Genomic DNA, 6,230 nt, shown 5'->3' with positions numbered 1-6,230 from the left:
GGCGGCTGGATTGCGTCAGGTTTTTGAACCGATGGAATTTTCCACCTTCAGTTGCATGCTTTCCCAGACTCTCTACCTCTTTCCTTAGGGCGCGGTATAGGAGCCCATCCAGATGTGATAATACTGTGCTTCTCGTTTCTTGAAAACCCTATTTTCGTGAAAATATTCAGAAAAGGATGAACATTCATTACGCACAAGGAGACCGCAGTGGATTGTGGGTGGGCCCTGAGTATAGGACTACAGTGTCTTGTGCCGAAGTTTTGGCGATGGCAACTACCGCCTCCTGGTCTTCAGGGTGCTGCTGGCGAGCGTCACCTCCCACTGCTCCAGCACCGCGTTGTGCGGCTTTGAGCAGTTCGGTTTAGTTGAGCATGTCCATGTAATGTGTGTGAATGTGAAAATAGCGCCACGCCAAGGACATGCATCTGCGTATAATGTTGGGTGAACGCGATGTAGCGCTGGAAACTGGGGAAAATGATTTGAATGTGTGGTACATAAGAGGAGTCCTCCGGGGAAAGTTTCTTATGTGACGGGGGTTAGAGACGCCTAATTAGACGGAGGTTCTCTATCGGGTTGAAAAATGTGTATAGTGTGGGTAGAGTGTAGAATCAGTGCACCCGTTCGGCAGGTATAATCTCTAGCTAAGGCATCGCTCTAATATTGCGTGTGAGGATGCGAAATCATTAATTCCCTGAGTGCATGTACCTTATAGGGAATTTCAACTTAATTACGCAATTTTCAAAAATATGCTTCTTGAGTTAGAAGAGCGCCTTTTCTAGCACAGGATTCTCAGAGGTAGTACATTAGAATGCACCTAAGACGTGCTAACTGGTAGGCTCGTTAACTAATACTCAATAGTTAAATTTTCAACTATTACTGTTAGAATCCTTAATTATTGACAAGAAGGTACACCACGGAAGTAATATCCGCATTGGTTTTCAGAATTTTAAAAACGCTGCTACCATCGGCGTTGCGACCCAAGAAATTTCGGTTTCATCACGCAAAAATCCATGCTCTTTCGAGAAGCTTGCTGACGAAGCAAACTTTCCAGCGCACGTAACTCGCCGAAATAACTAAAATATGTAAGTCCACACGCCGAGGGAACCGCGTTTTCGAAATTCCTAAAACAGAAGATATTACTTACCGCGGGCTACGCACTCTGAACACTTAAGGAATGGAGCAGGAATAGAAAAGTAAAGTATGCAGTATTACTTAACCAGCCGGGTGACGCACATCTTAGCTATATTCTGATGTCCTACACCGCTAGCAATGCAGCGCCGATAGAAGCGCCCTTGTAAATCAAGAAGCTTATTTTGAAAATGGTCTAAATTCTTAGCTGAAGCACCGTGAACAAAAATGGTAGCACCGTTTTTCGCACAGCGTTTGAGGTGGATAGAGAGAGAGAAAATTTATTACAACAGGAATTCGGGGCACGCCCCAGGATCCCCGCACGACCCCACTGCACTCAAGTGTTTATGTTCCTGAGGTCCATAACACTGGCAGCCCGATTGGTGGCGATGGTCTGCACGGCCGCGTTCTCCGAGCGCAGCAGGGTCTCCCAGTCCTCTCAAGTCTTGAGGTTCTCTAGGTCCCGCGGGAGAGGGTCCACCGGGCAGAGGGAAGGGATGTGGAGGGAAGAAGCGAAGGGTTCTGGGCATATGGCGCATGCTGGAGTGGGGAAGGAGGGATGATAGTGGGCTAAGGTAAGGGGTGAGGGGAGTGTGTGTGTCTGTAGTCTGCGCCAGAGTGTTGCGTGTTTATATCTAAGGAGGGGTGGGGCGGGGGGTAGAGCTGGCGTGAGGCTTTGTATGCCTGCGTCAGCTCGTGAAGGAGTGCATGCACTCCTTCGTGAATCCCCTATCCGAGGCCACCTGAGCCCGGTTTAATGCACCTCGGGCTAAAAGGTTGGCAGCCTCGTTTCCGGTGTGACACGTGCGCGCACGTGTGTGTGTGTGTGTGTGGGGGGGAGGGGGGTGTCAGTTCACTCCCATTAAGTAACGCTTTCGCATTCCCACCCTTAAGCAGTCTTAAATGTCTCTGTAAAACTTTTCAATCCACTTTATCAAAGAATTTTGATGTGTATATATGCTCCTCTAGTGGTGCAGCGCCCGAACAGAACCCTGCCCCGCGGGACCTAGAGAACCTCAAGACCTGGGAGGACTGGGAGACTCTGCTGCGCTCGGAGGACCCGGCCGTGCAGACCATCGCCACCAACCGGGCTGCCAGTGTTATGGACCTTAGGAACATAAACACTTGAGTGCTGTGGGGTCGTGCAGGGACCCTGGGGGTGCCCCGAATTCTTGTTGTAATAAAGTTTCTCTCTCTCTCTCTCATATCGCGCAGTATACGGGCCTCCAGAATTTCGCCTCCACCGAATTTACACCGCCGCGGCAAGGATAAAACCAGCGACTATCGGGTCACCAGGCGAGCCCCATAACCACTGTGCCACCACGGCAGCCATCCACTAGTTCTATTCATGTGTTATGTACCCGTAACCCTAGGAGTCATTCCGTCGAGGTTTCCATTGGAAGGCCTAGCGCCTTCGTAATACATTTCGGAATGAGGACATCTGTTTTCTCCCTCTCTCCTGCTTATACATCTAAGCAGCGGCCACGTTTCGATGGAGCCGCAAGGCAAAATTTTAACGGGAAGGATTTTGGGAAGCCAAGCACAACATGACGTGACGATGAAAGGACGATGGCATTCACTGGGGTTTCCAAACGTGCTTCGACGCTATGACAGCAATGATCGCATAGTTTTTCCCACATCGCAGCGCGAAAACACACCCGTGCATATGCACTAATATGCGTACATATTATCTGTGACGCGCATCCTAAGTCCGTCACGATGCATAGCTTTATGTTTAGGTTTATGGGGGTTTAACATTCCAATGTGACTAAGCCTATGAGGGACACCGTAGTGAAGCGCTACGGAAACTTCGACCACCTGAGGGTCTTTAGCCCGCCGCGGTGGCTCAGTGGTTACGGCGCTTTACTCAGCCGGAGTACTCCTGTTCATACAGACGGCGGCGGGCGCGTTTCGATGGAGGCGGAACGAAAAGCCACCTGTGCGCTGTGCAATGTCAGTGCACGTTAAAGATCCCCAGGTGGTTGAAATTATTCCGGAGACCTCCCCTATCGCACCTCATTCTCTCTTTCTTCTTTCACTCCCGCGTTCCTTCCTTCCCTTACGGTGCTGTTCAGGCATCTGCCAAGATATGTGAGACCAACACTGCGCCATTTCCATCCCAAGAAACACAATTTACCAATTGTCCTGGGGCTCTTTAACAAGCACTGACATCGCACAGTACACGGGCCTCTACAATTTTGCCTCCATCGAAGTTTGACCACCGCCGGGACAGAAATCGCGCCTTTCGGGTCAACAGCCGAGTGCCATAACCAATGAGCCATCGCGGCGGGATTACTGAACTAGACCCTTCTGCTCCAATTCATTCTGTAGCAAACTGTAATAGCCAATACATTGTTGCGGGATATATTCCAGCTGGAAGGTGATGTTACCATGCATTTCTCTTGTACTTAACTTTGCCTAGCATCACGACGCATATGGTCCATTTTATTGTCCTAGCAATACTACTGTGGGTTTCGCCTCGTCGTGTAGCCCGGGTCGGTAGGGACGGATGACCTTGAACAGCGTTTCTTCAGCCGCGCTCTGCCAGATGGCATCGCCGTCGGCGCGCCGCGCCGCAGCGGCGCTGACCAGTTTGCTCTGTCTACGACAGATGGCGCCACTAGCAGGTCCGCCACTTCTGGCCTTCGAAGCCGGCGTTAGCAGAATTGGCGCGCAGTCTATCGATGGCACTCGAATGATATCGGTTAAGCAATTAGCTTAATTTCTAGTCAGACCACGTAAATAAATATCACCGAGTACGAAATTGGTCGAATTGAGGAATCGATCCAGGGTCTCCGGAGTGCGAGACAAGCACGCTAACCACTTCGCCATGCCAGCTCGATGGTTTCGAGTGAACAAAGGCCCGTCCAGTAAATACGGTGTCTTCTTCCACTCCCACTTTCCTCCCTTCCCGTTATGGCGAGGTTCAGGTGCCCGCCGATATAAGCAAGACAGATACATTTCCTTTCCTCAAAAACCAATTTACCGACGAGCAAGGCGAACAGCCGAACTAGGGATGGCGTCTGTGGACTCGCTGGCAGTGTGGCGGAATGGTGACGTGACCAAATATGGCGGTGCCCATGCTCCCGCGCTGCTAAGCCTCAATAAATGCGCCCTTGCCTTGGCGTGAATACTTTGCTATGGAGTCCTCTAAGCAGGAGTGGCAGCGACAGAAAGAAGCGAGAAAGCGACATCGTGCACAAGAGACGCCAGAACAGCGTGAAAATTGTAGTGCAAAGCGTCGTGCAAAAGATGCAGCTCGGCGACAATGTTCTACCTCGCAGAGTGGTTCCACGTCATCGATCACGGACGAATATCAACACCTGACTGCTCAGGAAGGCCGCAAAGCTACCAGGCGAAGGCAACGCGCCGAAGAATCGCCAGAAGAACGAGCGGACCATTGCTAACCCAATTTACACGTTTTAACCTGAGCTAAACCACTGCCCATTTTTTTCTTGAGAATTACTATGCTTGTTGCAGTTAAACATTTTTTTTTCTTCTCGATGATTTGCGCAGGGTACGCTGTGGATGACTGGATAAGCAGCTTTGCTGCTTATCCGAAAGGCGCAGGTTTGATCTCTGCCATGGCTTTCGAACTTCGATGGAGGGGAAATTTTAGAGGCCCGTGTACTCTGCGATGTAAGTGCACGTTACATAAACTCCCGACAATTACGCTACTTCCTAATGCAAAAATTTGAGTGCAGCTCATCAGCTCTTTAAGCTTTTCTACAGATTGAGACAAAGAATTTGAGAGAGACATGTATACGCAGTTACAGACAACTTGCCTATTAAAAGCGCAGCTGCTTGGCGCCCGTTGCTCCGTATCGCGGCGGCACCGTCGCTGCTCTCCAATGTAGCCAACAGTAGACACCTTCGGCGGTATTCTCTCTGTGTCGCCTTTTGCGACAGGTCGAATTAGGGCGGGGCCTAAAAAAGTGCATACAGTTACTCGAAGAAACGGAAAACGCGACCGGCACTTCCACCGGCGGTGCTTTCATTCCCTCCGAGCAGCGACAATTTACCACTGCTGATTCACTAGCAGCAGAAGTTTCGTATCTTTGATTAGTAGTTGTTAATCATTGCAGAGATGTTTTTTTTTATTTCCATTAGCATAACGTACGTACTACAGTGAATGAGTATTTGCAATACAAGGCTGATGACACTTATTTCAATTTATCCTTCGCTTTACGAGCGTGAGTTTTACGAGCGCGAGTGCGGTTTAAGCCGTTAAGAAAATGGCGCTTTTCATGTCGGTGTCTGAACATTACGAACGTCAACACGGCGGTGTTTAATGTACAGTTGTGTGTTTGTAAAAGTCGTCACATTGCTTTAAATCCTCTTTGGCTCGTGCGGACACTGTTTCGTGCCGCTAACGTGCATTAATACGCCTTGAAGGGCCATGTAGCCGCTAGTGCAAACGCTGCCAAGGCCATCCCGTCGCAGCGGGCAACGTCTGCTTCGTCGTCTGTTTAGGCGGTGCAAAGTAACCTCGTATGGCGAGCGGCAGTCCGGCTCATCAGAGGTTAGCCACTGTGCTGTGCTCTTGGGCGGCCGGTAATGCCGCCGAAAAGATTCATCGGGCAAGGCAAATGGGTCACGATGTCCGCGGACACGGCACTCTTCTTCGCGGCTCAGAAACCAGGCAAGGAGAGTGGGATCCATGGCGTCTAGTATGAATTTCGTAGCCCGTTGCCCGCGCGAATCGGTTCAGCGCATTCCGTTGTTCGACGAAGCATATCATATGGAGGGGACGTCACGATCACGTAGCCAGAAGGCGTACTGTTGTCGTCGCACCGCCGTCACCGCGGCTAGAGCCAATTAGCGAAGAGCCAAGTGGACATGTCGCAAAAGGCGACACCGGGAGCATCTTTAGGTTGCGAAACCAATGAAGCCGGAGCTTGTAAAGCAAAGGATAGGCGCAAAAATGACCTCTTGGAACAGTGAACACCTCAATGGTGCTTTAAGCTGCATGCCGGTAGTGACTGATGTGCGCTACATGAGTTGGAATGGAATTTAAAGCGTTGTGTCATTTTAAGGCAGGGAAGTGCGCATAACTGGCTCCCTGGGTCAGTGGACGACTGAATCGCGCTTATAGGTACGTG

This window comes from Amblyomma mixtum, chromosome 9 (genome assembly GCF_055824585.1).
Source record: "Amblyomma mixtum isolate Tamu chromosome 9, ASM5582458v1, whole genome shotgun sequence".
NCBI lineage: Eukaryota > Metazoa > Arthropoda > Arachnida > Ixodida > Ixodidae > Amblyomma > Amblyomma mixtum.
The sequence above is the reverse complement of the archived record's forward strand: the minus strand, read 5'-3'. Positions refer to the sequence as shown.